The sequence below is a fragment of the Oncorhynchus mykiss genome, chromosome Y, assembly GCF_013265735.2.
Source record: "Oncorhynchus mykiss isolate Arlee chromosome Y, USDA_OmykA_1.1, whole genome shotgun sequence".
Lineage (NCBI taxonomy): Eukaryota > Metazoa > Chordata > Actinopteri > Salmoniformes > Salmonidae > Oncorhynchus > Oncorhynchus mykiss.
This window is the reverse complement of record NC_048593.1, coordinates 6219752-6235481: the sequence shown is the minus strand read 5'-3', so window position 1 is coordinate 6235481 and position 15730 is coordinate 6219752. Positions and strand designations below refer to the sequence as shown.

General features: G+C 52.9%; 4 non-coding genes and 1 pseudogene across 4 annotated transcripts; all 5 read right to left on the bottom strand.

Moving 5' to 3' along the window:
- Window positions 1-1827: 1827 nt before the first annotated feature.
- On the bottom strand, window positions 1828-1944 carry LOC118945656. Its single transcript, XR_005040771.1, has one exon. It is a non-coding gene; the product is annotated as a U5 spliceosomal RNA (small nuclear RNA).
- A 373-nt stretch (window positions 1945-2317) lies between these two features.
- Window positions 2318-2508, bottom strand: LOC118945542. The gene has a single exon (XR_005040676.1). It is a non-coding gene; the product is annotated as a U2 spliceosomal RNA (small nuclear RNA).
- Window positions 2509-5000: 2492 nt separating this feature from the next.
- Window positions 5001-5181, bottom strand: LOC118945522 (annotated as a pseudogene).
- A 5649-nt stretch (window positions 5182-10830) lies between these two features.
- Window positions 10831-10947, bottom strand: LOC118945655. Its single transcript, XR_005040770.1, has one exon. It is a non-coding gene; the product is annotated as a U5 spliceosomal RNA (small nuclear RNA).
- Window positions 10948-11374: 427 nt separating this feature from the next.
- LOC118945549 lies at window positions 11375-11556 on the bottom strand. Its single transcript, XR_005040678.1, has one exon. It is a non-coding gene; the product is annotated as a U2 spliceosomal RNA (small nuclear RNA).
- Window positions 11557-15730: the final 4174 nt, after the last annotated feature.

Genomic DNA, 15730 nt, shown 5'->3' with positions numbered 1-15730 from the left:
GTTAGGATTTGGAGTACCCTGTACCCCGGGTTCTCCGCCAACTCCCTCCCTGAAAGTTTCCGGGCCAGGGCTAGGGGGTCCCACCCCCCCAAAGAGGAGTTGGGAAGCCCCAGCCAAACAGCCCCGATCCACTTCCAGGGATTCACTCTCCCCCAAGTGCTGAGGGCCTGTGGCAAACAGCGAGGACAATGACCCCTTCCTCTCCCCCATCACTCGCTTACCCCCCCCCCTCCCCTTCCACACCCCCCTCCCTCTCACTACCTGTCGGTTCTCCCGCCCTCTTCCCTTTCTTTTTCCTTGGTGTAAGAGGCAGCGGGGAGACACCACCCCCTTTCCCCCCTAGCCCCTCCACCATTTCCCTCATCTCCTCCACTAGGAAACTCGACCCCCACTCCCCCCATTCCCCCCCATTCCCCCCCTCCTCCCCCCCCTCCACAGCCCCTGTCACCGGCACCCCCTCCACTGTTTCTCTCTCTCGCTCCCCCACTCCCTTTCTTTCTTTCTTCTTCTTTCCTTTCACTTCTCCAGTGGCTTCCCCTCTTCTTTCTTCTACCGCTCCTTGCACCTCCTCTCTCTGTGCTTTCTTCCCCTCTTGACCCATGCCCTGGTCCAGAGACGTCCCTCCTCTTCCTCCCCCATCCCCTGCTCCTGTTCTCCCCCCAGCTGCAGACGCGTATGACCTGTGACGAACCGGGCACTCCCGCCACAGGTGTGCTGACGAGCCACACCCGTGGCACGCCTTGGGTTCGTCACACTCCCTCGCCTCGTGCTCAGCAGATCCACAAATTCTGCACTTTCTTATGCTGCACGAGGCGAGGATATGACCATAGGCCATACAGCGCCTGCAGAACGGGGGCTGACGTGCATAATACAACGTCCCCCTGTCAGCCCCCAGGGAGAACATCGCAGGAGGATGGAGGTATCCACCCTGTCCCTTTGGGTCCTCCCTTAGGAGTGCCTGGAAACATCTTCTCCCATTCCAGAACCCCAGGGAGTCCTTCAGGAGCCTTGCTGAGGAGACTTTGTCCATATACCGCCCCAGAAAGCCCCTCACGTCTTCGTCCTTTACATGCGGATTGTACATCGTTACTGTTACTACCCTGAAATTTGTCCTTGCCAGGCTAGTAACATCATAAAGGCACATAGGCCTTTCTCCTTCCACTGCTTTTACTTTCTTCAGTACTTCATCGTGTTTCTCTTCTGTGTATACAGTCACATCAAAAGCCCTCTCCATAGGGTTATTCTGTAGGCATAGGACATCCTTCACCGTCAATTTCAGGATTCCCATAAGGATGGATCTCCCAAATGTCTCTCTCCCAAACGGCTCAACCTCCTTTTCCCTCCACGCAAATCGCAACGTATTTGCCAATCCGACGCCCGGAACTGACCTTTTCTGGGTATTCTCCTCCATTTCTTCAAAAAAGCTCTCTTCAAAAGAAGCCAATGAAAAAAGAAAACGGGAAATATAAACCGTTTCCAAAAAGCGTAACAAAAATTCCTCCCTCCTGCCTTCCTTCGACCTTCTGGCTCAGCGGGCTCTGGGACACCTCGGTGTCAAGCTTGATCTGAGCCAAAAGGCCGAGAAGCGATAACCCACAAATGGAACCCTGAAACCGCCGGACCCCCGGGGGTCTCGACAGACCTCAGCGGGTGGGTTGGCAAAAGCCAGCTCCTCTCTCCCTCCAACCCCCACTCAACCAACCCACCCACCCACCCACCGTTTCCCTGGCAACAAACAGGCAGGTGTTTTTTGGAAAAAGTCGCTAATGCGTCTTTAAGTCACTATCCTGGCCCATCTCTGTCAATTTCCCTTGAAACAAGATACCGGGCTCTGCAAGAAGCAAAGCCGCTCCAAAAATACGTTGAACTCGTAAGTGTTCCTCTCCACGGAAGTCTTTAGTAAAAGGCGAAAGGCTTGTGCGTAATGAAGAGAAACCAGAGTCATATGGAAGTCAAGAGGTCGGGGCCCGAGACACACTCTGTGCACTCTAGGCAGGGTTCCCGCGGGTGCTCCCGGAACCCACTCTTCCAAGTTTTCGAGGGCTGTCTGTGGATAAAAAGAAGGTCGCAGACACAGAGAGAGAGAGAGAGAGAGAGAGAGAGAGAGAGAGAGACACACACACACACACACAATCCTGGCCCCAAATTTTTTTTAGTAAAATGGCGGGAAACGGGGGACCCCATTGAAGGGCGCTTCGCCTTTCTTTCAGTTTGAATGTTTCTTTCCTTCTCTTCTTCTGCTAGCCAGCTAGCTAGCTAGCTAGCCAGCTGTTTACATAGCTTTGTGAATGTGCATTTTTCCTTGACAACGGGAGAAAAGTGTTGCACCGTTCCCGGAGGTACTGCAATACCGGGTCGATGCGTGGAGCGGACGGAGCAAGCCCCATTTCCGACTCCCTGTTCGAAAAATCCATTTAATATGTAGTCCCCCGATGGGGGACGTATCAGATATTAAACTGATAAGAACAGATTACAAAATATATTTATTACATTCAATAACCAAACAATACATTTCCAAAATTCAGTCAACTTAAATATCCAATTTCAACAAACTACAAATAATCATTCAAAAATGAATCAACTATAACCATATCCAAAAACCAAATAATCAATAACCTACAGACTATCAAATTACATCACCTCTATTACCACAATTTCTCACCCAGTGCTCTTCTTCTCTGTCCCGACCAACTGTGACCTCACCTCCACACGTGAATCCCCTACATCACCCCCCTTTCCCACCGTCCCCCCTCCCCTGAATACAGCAACGCCACCCGGCACCTGCCCCCCACTCAAGTCCATCACCCCCTCCTCCTCTGGACTCCGAACCGGGGACGTGGCCTCCAAAAAGAGGAAATCCGCCTCCCCCTCCATCATCCAGCTCCGAGCCATACCCGGGAGGTCAAGCTCTGCGAGGGGTTTAAAGGAAGATGGAGACGGAGCCCACGAGGGCCCCGCCACCTCCCCATCCCCCCGTTCTGCCCCCTTCTTTTCACCCCTCCTCCTCCCCACCTTCTTTGTCCTCTTGCTCGGAGGGCTAGGGCCTGCCTCTCCCTCGTAAAACCTAGTGCTTTCCCTCTCCTTTGCCATATCCTCTTCCTTTTTTCTCTCTACTAAAGCCTTCATTATGCCTTTCAGTTCCTCCAACTCTGCCCTCTTCACACTCACCATCCCCTCCCCCATCACCATCTTCTTCTTCTTTTCACCTGTTACCTCCTTCCCTTCCTCCCTTCCGGCCGCCTCTCCTTCTGGTTCCATCTCTACAACCTCTTCCGTCTCCTCCCTCTCCCCTGTTGTCTTCTCTGGACTCTCCACTCTCACCCTCTCCTCCATCCTCGTCGCCGTCTTCTTCTTCTTCTTTTTCTTTTCCTTTTCTCCTTCAACCTCCTTCCCAACCTCTTTTCCGACTCCTTCTCCTTCCATCCCAGCCACCTCTTCTTCTGTCCCGACCACCTCTCCTTCTGTCCCGTCCTCTTTCTCTGTCCCAGCTCTCTCCTCCTCTTTTCCTCCTCCTCCCTCCGACTCCTTCTCCTTCTGTTCAGCCCTTCCGCCACTTTCTTTCGGCTCTTCTCTTCCTCTTCCTCCATCCTCCGCTCTCGCCCCCCCCCCAGCCGCAGACGAGTATGACCTCCGCCGAGCCGGGCAATCCCGCCACAGGTGTGCTACCGAGCCACACCCGTGGCATTTCTTCGGCTCGACACAGTCCCCGGCCTCGTGCTCTTCTGAACCACAGAACCTGCACCTCCTGGCTCCACACGAGGCCAGGGTATGGCCATAGGCCATACATCGCCTGCAGAAAGGAGGCTGTCGGGCATAATTCAACGTCCCCCTGTCAGCCCCCAGGGAGAACATTGCTGGGGGATGGAGGAAACCGTCCAAACCCTTTGGGTCCTCCCTGAGGAGTGCCTGGAAACACCTCCTCCCTGTCCAAAACCCCAGAGAGTCCTTGAGGAGCCTTCCTGAGGAGATACTGTCCATATACCTCCCCAGGAATGTCCTCACCTCTTCTTCCTTCACGTGTGGGTTGTACATCGTAACCGTCACGACTCTAAAATTGGTCCTTGCCAAGCTTGTCACTGCATAGTGAGACATAGGTCTTTCCTTCTCCAAATCCTTCACCTTCCGCATCGTCTCCTCATGTTGCTTCTCCGTGTAGAACGTGACATCATATGCTCCCTCTAATGGATTCTCCTGGAGGCATAAGACATCCTTTACTCCAAGCTTCAGCAACCCAATCAGGATAGTTCTCCCAAATGTTTCCCTCCCGAATTTCTCCACTTCTTTTTCCTTCCACGCAAATCTTGTCGTGTTGGCCAATCCGACCGCCGGAACCGACCTGTTCTCCATTTTCTCCACCAGAAAAGGCTCTCTTCAAAAAAGAAGAAAACCGATACCAAAACAACAAACTTTCCTCCCTCCTGCCTTCCTTCGACCTTCTGACTCAGCGGGCTCTGGGGCACCTCAGTACCGAGCTTGATCTGAGCCAAAAGGCCGAGAAGCGATAACCCACAAATGGAACCCTGAAACCGCCGGACCCCCGGGGGTCTCGACAGACCTCAGCGGGTGGGTTGGCAAAAGCCAGCTCCTCTCTCCCTCCAACCCCCACTCAACCAACCCACCCACCCACCCACCCACCCACCGTTTCCCTGGCAACAAACAGGCAGGTGTTTTTTGGAAAAAGTCGCTAATGCGTCTTTAAGTCACTATCCTGGCCCATCTCTGAGAGAGAGAGAGAGAGAGAGAGAGAGAGAGAGAGAGAGAGAGAGAGAGAGAGAGAGACACACACACACACACAATCCTGGCCCCAAATTTATTTTTTTATTTTTTTATTTTTTTAAGTAAAATGGCGGGAAACGGGGGACCCCATTGAAGGGCGCTTCGCCTTTCTTTCAGTTTGAATGTTTCTTTCCTTCTCTTCTTCTGCTAGCCAGCTAGCTAGCTAGCTAGCCAGCTGTTTACATAGCTTTGTGAATGTGCATTTTTCCTTGACAACGGGAGAAAAGTGTTGCACCGTTCCCGGAGGTACTGCAATACCGGGTCGATGCGTGGAGCGGACGGAGCAAGCCCCATTTCCGACTCCCTGTTCGAAAAATCCATTTAATATGTAGTCCCCCGATGGGGGACGTATCAGATATTAAACTGATAAGAACAGATTTTTTTTTTTTTTTTTAGAAAAATAATTTATTACTTTCAAATACCATTCATTCTATACAAAATCATACTTTCTATTCAAACGTAAATAATGGTATTTTCATTTTAAATGACGAGAAACCCAAAAAACCAAAGATCCTCAGGGGAGCATCGTCCCTCCCCGTCATACCTAACCAATACCTAACCCTTTCCCTATCTCCCCGTCCCTAATCTATCCCCTTACAACACTTAATCTAACACTAACAGTCCTAAACCCCCTTTCCACCTCTCCCGTGCCGCATGCTGCCCCCACTTATTTTCCTCCCTCTTCATCCTCCCTCTTAAATCTCCTTCCACCCTCCTCACTATCCCTTCCACCCCCCAATCTCTCCCTGTCTTTACCAAAATCTGCCTGGCTTCCCACAGCCCCCGTTTAAAGAGGCTCATGAGAAGCCAGAGCAGAAACCTATCCCTATCTGTTCCCCTCGCTCTCCCTACACCTCTTTCTAATCTAGCCCACGTCACCACAAAGTCACTCCTAACCAACCCTATCAACACCCGTGCCCTAGCCCATACCACTCCGGCAACGGCACAGTCCCAAAAGGCATGGCGCACAGTCTCCTCCCTGCCACAAGCAGATCTTGGGCAGGTGGGGGATCGCGCCAAGCTATGCCGGTACATGATGGAACGTACCGGCAAGCACTTGTGGAGGCTCAACCAATTCAGGTCCTTGAGCCTGTTGTCCAGGCCCCGCGCCTGCACTCCCTCCCAGACCACCGACGAGATACCCGCCACAGGCGGAGGACTCCCTGCCTGCCTGACCTCCTCGTACAGGTGCCTGTGGTCTAAACCTACTCGGGCAACTTCAACCTCGGGGTGCGCACGCAGCCACTTGGCCGCATGGCCAAAGTGCCACGGCAGCTGTTCCGCCCGAGGACCCGTGTTAGACCACACCATTACGCTTCTCGCTTGGTACGAGAAGAACACCCGCAGGAGGTAACCGGACGGGTGTATCACCGGATGAGCCAGTTCTGTCAACACGAAGGACACAAAAATTGTGTCCAGCTTGAGGGGGATGTTTGGTACCCCCCTACCTCCCTCCCCGATGGGACAGAGCATGCGCGCCCTGGCGACCCACTCGTACCTGCCACCCCACATGAACTGAAACACCAGCCTCACTAGAGGTCTTCTCAGACAAGCCGGCAATGGGTAGATGTATGCCAAATACAATAGAGATGGCAATACATCCACTTTTAGGACCAGGACCTTGCCTATAAAGGACAACGACCTAGCCTTCCACATTGCTAGCTTCCTCTGTACCACTGCGATCTTCATGTTCCAGTTCAGCGTCGCTGAGCCAGAGTTCTCAAAATGGACCCCGAGAACCCTCAGGGCCCCCTCACAGAGAGATAACCCCCCGGGCACATCCGTTCTACCGCTCCATCTTCCGAAAAACTTAACGGAAGACTTCGCATGGTTCCGAACCGCCCCCGACGCTCGGGTGAAATCCCCAATAATGGCAAGGGACCTTGTCAGGCACGAGTCCTTGCAAAGCAGCAAGGAAGTGTCATCGGCGTACTGCGTCAACTTGACGCGCAAACCACCGCTTCCAGGGATCAACAAGCCCTCCACCCCTGTGTCTGCCCTAATGGCAGCCCCCAGAGGCTCCATGTACAGAACGAAGAGGAGAGCCGAGAGCGGGCATCCCTGCCTGACCCCTGACGAGAGGTCAAAAACGTCACCCGTGTGACCGTTTACGCTAACCCGGCACCCCGCTCCGACATATAAAGTACGGATCCATCCTATAAACTTCTCCCCAAATCCTAACCTACCTAACACCCTGTAAAGAAAGGATCTATTCACGCGATCAAAGGCTTTCGCCTGATCTAGCGCTGCTACCATTAAAGGCAGCCCTCTATCTTCTACCCAAGCGATGGAGTCCCTGACCAACTGCAGGTTCCACCTGATAGAGCGACCCTCTACCCCGCACGTCTGATCCTCATGGACGACGTAGGGAAGGGCTGTGCGCAACCGATCCGCTAGGACCTTTGCAAGCAACTTGTAGTCTACACACAGCATGGTCAATGGCCGCCAGTTGCCAAGGTCTGTGGCGTCCCCCTTCTTGTAAAGAAGTGACAGCACACCGACGGCCATTGATCCCCCCGGGACCCCCGTCTCAAGGATGGCCTTCAAGACTTCGAGGACCACCGGCCCGAGTATCCCCCAAAACTTGAGGTAAAACTCGGCCGGCAGCCCATCCATCCCAGGTACCTTCCCTTTTCCCATCCTCCTGAGGGCGCTCTCAACCTCTTCAAGGGAGATCTGAGCCTCCATCGCTTCTCTAATGTCCTCCGGCAATCGCCGGGACAAGTGTTCTAAAAACACACTTCCCTGCTCTACATCTACATCCCTCTCCTTAAAGAAAACTCGGAAATGGTCAGTTGTCACTCTGACCATCTCCTCCGGCTCTTTAGCTACACTACCATTTTCTTCCCTAACGCCATGCATTACCTTCCTACTCTGTCTGGCCCTAACCGACTTAAAGAACATAGCGGAACAAGTCTCATTATGTTCTAGAAAGCCATTATGCGCACGCTCCAGGAAAGCTCGAGCATTCCGCTCCTGCAGCTCCCTGAGCTGCGCCTTCAGGGCTGAGAATCTCTCCCAGTCAATAGACCCGCCGAGGTTGCCTGCCTCGTACTCGAGTTCAATTAACCTTTGGATACGATCCACCTCCCTCCTTTCCTCCCTTTTCTTCCTCTTACAATATCCTATTATAAAGGCCCTAATCCTTACCTTAACTAAATCCCACCACTCTAACACCCCCTCGCACATGGACCGGAGGCCCTCAAGCTTCCGAAAGAAACCAAAAAAGGCGTCAACGAAAGCCTGCTCCTCCAGCACATCTCGATCTAACTTCCAGTACCCCCTACCGAAGAGACAGACTGGCGACCCCACCTGCAGGAACACCCCGTCGTGGTCCGAAAAGAAAGCAGGCAACAGCCGCCCAGACAACTGACCCAAAGACCTGGATACAAAAATGTAGTCGAGCCTCCGCGCAACCCCCCTGGAGTTGCGCCATGTGGGACCGACCATTGCCGGAGTAGTGTGCAGGCCGCCATCAACCAGACCATGGCAAGCCATTAGCCCGGTGATGGCACCTGCACTACTGTCCCCCGCTATCCCTAAATCTATGTTAAAATCACCACCTATCACCAAGTGCCTATTTGTAACACACAGGGGCGTCAGACAGTCCACCATCTCCCTCCTGTCTGCCGCCACCTGTGGTCCATACACCACCACTAACCTATACCTACTATCCCTAAAAGTGACATCTACCCCCAAAACCCTCCCCTGCATAACTACAAAAGTGCCCTCTACCTTCATCTCCCTATTACCAAACAAAATCCCCACTCCCGTTGAATGAACCCCACCTATACCCCAAACTGATTCCCCCTTATCCCACTCCCTTTTAAACCTCACAACATCCCCTCCATCCCTCAGGTGAACCTCCTGTAAAAAACAAACATCAAAACCCACTCCTTCCAAAAAGCTAAAAACCGCCCTCCTCTTAACAAAATCCCTTAATCCCCTTACATTTAAACTAAACAATTTAACAGAAATATTCATTATTAATTAAATATAACCCCTCTAAATAACTTAAAACCGCCCTTCTTTTAACCCTATCCCTCAACTCCCTTATATTTACACTAACAAAGGTACATTTATCCATTACGAAAAACATCAAAATACAACTACTAATAACAAAAACCAAACAGGAGGCTCACCCGATGCTCCCCTGCTCCATCTCGTCCGACAGGGATGCAAAAATGCTCCCCTCGTCTGAAGAATACAGGTCCTCTACAGTTGTGGCCCCCTGCTCACACCCCACTAGAGACATCCTGTTTCCCCCCTCCTCTATGACCCCCATGTCATCTACCCATGAAGCCGGGAAAGGGTTAGGGTTGGGGGCGGAGGTTTCCGGCTCCCCTGAAACACCCTGCGACCCTCCATCCTCCGTAGGCAGAGATAGAGCGGAGGTCGTCATGTCCAACTCCACTAAGGGTAAAGGGAGAGATGAGACCTGCGAGGACTGGGGGTTCACAGCAGCGGTGTCGTCTTTAGCCCCCATCACACGCTTGCCCACCCCCTCCCCTAGGACCCCCACCTCATTCTTCCGCTTCTTCTTTTTTCCGACATAGGGGCCCTGTTCAGGCTCCTGTGTCACCCCCCCGACTGACGGTTCCTTCACACCGGAGTGTGAGGCCCACTCCCCTGCAAATGACCCCAACACTGGAAGGTTTCCCACCATTTCAACAAGGGCCCCTAGCCCCTCCACTCCATCCAGTGATGATCCCATCTCCTCCATTCCACCCCCCGCCTTCTCCACCGCCGTCTTCTGCATAGCTGGCGTCTCTAATGACACCTCCTTCCCGGCCCTGCCACCTGGACTGGGCGTTGGTGATGCTGGTCTCTCCTGCTCCGTCCTCTCTGGGTCCTTCCTCTCCAGTTGCTCCCCCACCGAATCTCCTCCTTGCTTCCTTCCTGCCGCTGCCTCGGCATATGACTGCCGACGGGACGGGCAGTCGCGGAACAGGTGCAGCCTACTACCACACCCATGGCACTCCTTCGGCTCCTTACAGTCCTTTGCCTCATGCTCCCCCGATCTGCAGAAACGGCATTTTCCCTTACTGCAGGCAGCCGTGACGTGCCCATACTCCCTACACTTCTTGCAAAAGGGGGGTTGACGGGTGTAGAACAGCATCCCTCTGTCTGAGCCCAGAGAAAAGACCGCCGGGGGATGGAGGAAGCCTTCGAACCCTTCTTTATCCGGCCTCAGCAGCACCTGGAACTGGCGGCGTCCATTCCAGAACCCCAACGAGTCCTTCACGTACCTTGCCCCCGACGTCACATCGCAATACCGGCCCAGGAACGCTCCTATCGCACTGTCTGCCACATGCGGATTGTACATATGTACATTTATCGTCCTAAAGTTGGTCTTTGCCAGGCACGTTATGTCAAAAAATGACAAAGGCCTCTCCCCAGCCGCCGCTTTTGCTCTGTCCATCACCACATCGCACATTCCTTCTGTGTGAAGAGTCACGTCGTAAGCCTCTTCCATAGTGTTGCCTTGGAGACACATCACCTCTGGGATCTTCAGTTTCAGGGCCCCCATCAGCACAGTTTTTCCAAATGTATCTCTTGGCATTCGTACTTCTTCGTCCTTCTTCCATGCAAACCGAATGGTGTTCTTTAGTCCGGCCCTCGGAACCGACCCTGTGCTCCCACTACCAGCCATATCTGTATGGCTGTAGTTTAATTTGTTTTCAGAAATTTTTCTCAAAATTCCAAAAAAACTCTTAACGCCCACCGGCCTTCGACCTTTGACTCAGCGGGCTCTGGGGCACCTCAGTACCGAGCTTGATCTGAGCCAAAAGGCCGAGAAGCGATAACCCACAAATGGAACCCTGAAACCGCCGGACCCCCGGGGGTCTCGACAGACCTCAGCGGGTGGGTTGGCAAAAGCCAGCTCCTCTCTCCCTCCAACCCCCACTCAACCAACCCACCCACCCACCCACCCACCCACCCACCGTTTCCCTGGCAACAAACAGGCAGGTGTTTTTTGGAAAAAGTCGCTAATGCGTCTTTAAGTCACTATCCTGGCCCATCTCTGTCAATTTCCCTTGAAACAAGATACCGGGCTCTGCAAGAAGCAAAGCCGCTCCAAAAATACGTTGAACTCGTAAGTGTTCCTCTCCACGGAAGTCTTTAGTAAAAGGCGAAAGGCTTGTGCGTAATGAAGAGAAACCAGAGTCATATGGAAGTCAAGAGGTCGGGGCCCGAGACACACTCTGTGCACTCTAGGCAGGGTTCCCGCGGGTGCTCCCGGAACCCACTCTTCCAAGTTTTCGAGGGCTGTCTGTGGATAAAAAGAAGGTCACAGACACAGAGGCACAGAGAGACAGAGAGAGAGAGAGAGAGAGAGAGAGAGAGAGAGAGAGAGAGAGAGAGAGAGAGAGAGAGAGAGAGAGAGAGAGAGAGACACAATCCTGGCCCCAATTCTTTTTTTTTTGTTTTTTTTTTTTTAAGTAAAATGGCGGGAAACGGGGGACCCCATTGAAGGGCGCTTCGCCTTTCTTTCAGTTTGAATGTTTCTTTCCTTCTCTTCTTCTGCTAGCTAGCTAGCCTAGCCAGCTGTTTACATAGCTTTGTGAATTTGCATTTTTCCTTGACAACGGGAGAAAAGTGTTGCACCGTTCCCGGAGGTACTGCAATACCGGGTCGATGCGTGGAGCGGACGGAGCAAGCCCCATTTCCGACACCCTGTTCGAAAAATCCATTTAATATGTAGTCCCCCGATGGGGGACGTATCAGATATTAAACTGATAAGAACAGATTTTTTTTTTTTTTTTTTAGAAAAATAATTTATTACCAGCTATGCCATTCATACTTTACAAAATCATATTTACAAAAACACCAAACAAAAACAAACCTCAGGGGAGCATCATCCCTCCCCGTCATTCCTAACCACTACCTTTCCCTATCTCTCCTCTCCTAATCTATCCCCTTATAAATCTCAATCTAACACCCCCAGCCCTAAGCCCCCTTTCCATCTCTCCCGTGCCGCATGTTTCCCCCACTTCCTCTCCTCCCTCTTCATCCTACCTCTTAAATCTCCTTCCACCCTCCTAAATATCCCTTCCACCCCCCAATCTCTCCCTGTCTTTACCAAATTCTGCCTGGCTTCCCACAGCCCCCGTTTAAAGAGGCTCATGAGAAGCCAGAGCAGAAATCTATCCCTATCTGTACCCCTCGCTCTCCCTACACCTCTCTCTAACCTAGCCCATGTCACCACAAAATCCCCTCTTACCAAAACTATCAACACCCGTGCCCTCGCCCATACCACTCCGGCAAAGGCACAGTCCCAAAAAGCATGGCGCAAAGTCTCCTCCCCGCCACAAGCAGCCCTTGGGCAGGTGGGGGATCGCGCCAAGCTATGCCGGTACATGGTGGACCGTACCGGCAGACACTTGTGGAGGCTCAACCAATTCAGGTCCTTGAGCCTGTTGTCCAGGCCCCGCGCCTGCACTCCCTCCCAGACCACCGACGAAATGCCCGCTACAGGCGCAGGACTCCCTGCCTGCCTGACCTCTTCGTACAGGTGCCTGTGGTCTAAACCTACTCGGGCAACTTCAACCTCGGGGTGCGCACGCAACCACTTGGCCGCATGGCCAAAGTGCCACGGCAGCTGTTCCGCCCGAGGACCCGTGTTAGACCACACCATTACGCTTCTCGCTTGGTAGGAGAAGAACACCCGCAGGAGGTAACCGGACGGGTGTATCACCGGATGAGCCAGTTCTGTCAACACAAAGGACACAAAAATTGTGTCCAGCTTGAGGGGGATGTTAGGTACCCCCCTACCTCCCTCCCCGATGGGACAGAGCATGCGTGCCCTGGCGACCCACTTGTACCTGCCACCCCACATGAACTGAAACACGAGCCTCACTAGAGGCCTCCTCAGACAAGCCGGCAATGGGTAGATGTATGCCAAATACAATAGAGATGGCAAAACATCCACCTTTAGGACCAGGACCTTACCTATAAAAGACAAAGACCTAGCCTTCCACATTGCTAGCTTCCTCTGTACCACTGCGATCCTCATGTTCCAGTTCAGCGTCGCTGAGCCAGAGGTCTCAAAATGGACCCCGAGAATCCTCAGGGCCCCCTCACAGAGAGATAACCCCCCGGGCACATCCGTTCTACCGCGCCATCTTCCGAAAAACTTAACGGAAGACTTTGCATTGTTCAGAACCGCCCCCGACGCTCGGGTGAAATCCCCAATGATGGCAAGGGACCTTGTCAGGCACGAGTCCTTGCATAGGAGCAAGGAAGTGTCGTCGGCGTACTGCGTCATCTTAACACGCAGCCCACCGCTCCCAGGGATCAACAAGCCCTCCACCCCTGTGTCTGCCCTAATGGCAGCCCCCAGAGGCTCCATGTACAGAACGAAGAGGAGTGCCGAGAGCGGGCACCCCTGCCTGACCCCAGACGAGAGGTCAAAAACGTCACCCAAGTGACCGTTTACGCTTACTCGACACCCTGCTCCGACATATAATGTACGGATCCATCCTATATACTTCTCCCCAAAACCTAATCTACCTAATACCCTGAATAGAAAGGATCTATTCACGCGATCAAAGGCTTTCGCCTGATCAAGCGCTGCTACCATTAAAGGCAGACCTCTATCTTCAACCCAGGCGATGGAGTCCCTGATCAACTGAAGGTTCCATCTAATTGAGCGGCCCTCTACCCCGCACGTCTGATCCTCATGGACGACGTAGGGAAGGGCTGTGCGCAACCGGTCTGCTAAAACCTTTGCAAGAATCTTGTAATCTACGCACAGCATGGTCAACGGCCGCCAGTTGCCAAGGTCAGTTGCTTCCCCCTTCTTATAAAGAAGTGACAGCACACCAACAGCCATTGATCCCCCCGGGACCCCCGTCTCAAGGATGGCCTTCAAGACTTCGAGGACCACCGGTCCAAGTATACCCCAAAACTTGAGGTAAAACTCCGCCGGCAGCCCATCCATCCCAGGCACCTTCCCTTTTCCCATCCTCCTAAGAGCGCTCTCAACCTCTTCTAGTGAGATCTGGGCCTCCATCGCGTCTCTAATGTCCTCCGGCAACCGCCGGGACAAGTGTTCTAAAAACACGTTTCCCTGCTCTACATCTATTTCCCTTTCCTTAAATAAACTTCGGAAGTGATCAGTTGTCACCCTGACCATCTCCTCTGGTTTACTTACTACACTACCATCTTCTTCTCTAACGCCATGCATTACCTTCCTACTCTGTCTGGCCCTAACCGACTTAAAGAACATAGCGGAACAAGTCTCATTATGCTCTAAAAAGCCACTATGTGCACGCTCCAGGAAAGCTCGAGCCTTCTGCTCCTGCAGCTCCCTGAGCTGCGCCTTTAGGGCTGCGAATCTCTCCCAGTCAATCGACCCGCCGAGGTTGCCCGCCTCGTACTCGAGTTCAATTAACCTTTGGATACGATCCACCTCCCTCCTTTCCTCCCTTTTTTTCCTTTTACAATGTCCTATTATAAAGGCCCTAATCCTCACCTTCACTAAATCCCACCACTCTAACACCCCCTCGCACATGGACCGGAGGCCGTCAAGCCTCCGAAAGAAACAAAAAAATGCGTCAACGAAAGCCTGCTCCTCCAGTATATCCCGATCTAGCTTCCAGTACCCCCTACCGAAGAGGCAGACTGGCGACCCCACCTGCAGGAACACCCCGTCGTGGTCCGTGAAGAAAACAGGCACCAGCCGCCCAGACAACTGACCCAAAGACCTGGATATAAAAATGTAGTCGAGCCTCCGCGCAACCCCCCTGGAGTTGCGCCATGTAGGACCGACCATTGCCGGAGTAGTGTGCAGGCCACCATCAACCAGACCATGGCAAGCCATTAGCCCGGTGATAGCGCCTGCACTGCTATCCCCTCCCAACCCTAAATCTATGTTAAAGTCCCCTCCTATCACCAAGTGCCTATTTGTAACACACAGGGGCGCCAGACAGTCCACCATCTCCCTCCTGTCTGCCGCCACCTGTGGCCCATACACTACCACTAACCTATACCTACTATCCCTAAAAGTGATATCTACTCCCAGAACCCTCCCCTGCATTACAACAAAAGTGCCCTCTACCTTCACCTCCCTATTCCCAAACAAAATCCCTACTCCTGTCGAGTGCACCCCTCCTATACCCCAAATCGACTCTCCCTTATCCCACTCTCTCTTAAATCTAATGACATCCCCTCCATCCCTCAGGTGAACCTCCTGCAAAAAACAAACGTCAAAACCCACCCCTTCCAAAAAACTAAATACCACCCTCCTCTTAATAAAATCCCTCAATCCCCTTACATTTAAACTAAACAATTTAATAAACAAAACCATTTAATAATTAACAACAAAAAAGAAACCCTCAACAAATAAACCCAAAACAAAGAAAAACAGGAGACTCACCCGATGCTCCCCTGGTCCATCTCCCCCGGCGGGGACATCTCCACCTCACCTGATGTCCCCCCGTCCTCCTCCATTCCTCCAACCCAGGATGCAGGCAGTGTGTTAGGCCGAGTGTCCTGCATCCTGGGTTCCTCACCATCACCACCATCACCACCAACATCACCCTCCAACCCTCCCTCCCTATAGGCCTCGGGACTGAGTGTTGGGGATCCCTCCTCCCCAAACAGGAGTTGAGATCCCCCCTCAGACAGACAACCCCGATCCTCACCCTGTGATAACCCCTCCACCAAACTGTGAGGAGAAACTGAAAACAAAGAGGCCAGACTGACTCTTCCCTCCCCCATCCCTCGTTTGGCCTCCCCCTCCCCCCCCCTCACCCCCTCCCCCCCTTCTGTCCTCCAAGTCCACTCTCTTCTTCCCTCTCCTCTTCGGAGATGGCGGCAAAGGGGTCAAAGGGGTGATATTGTCCGCCATCCCCGCCAGTCCCTCCACCATCTCCCTCATTTGATCCACCAAATCACTCCCCCACTCCTTTCTTCCGTCTTCCCTGTCTACTCCCATCTTCTCTTTTGC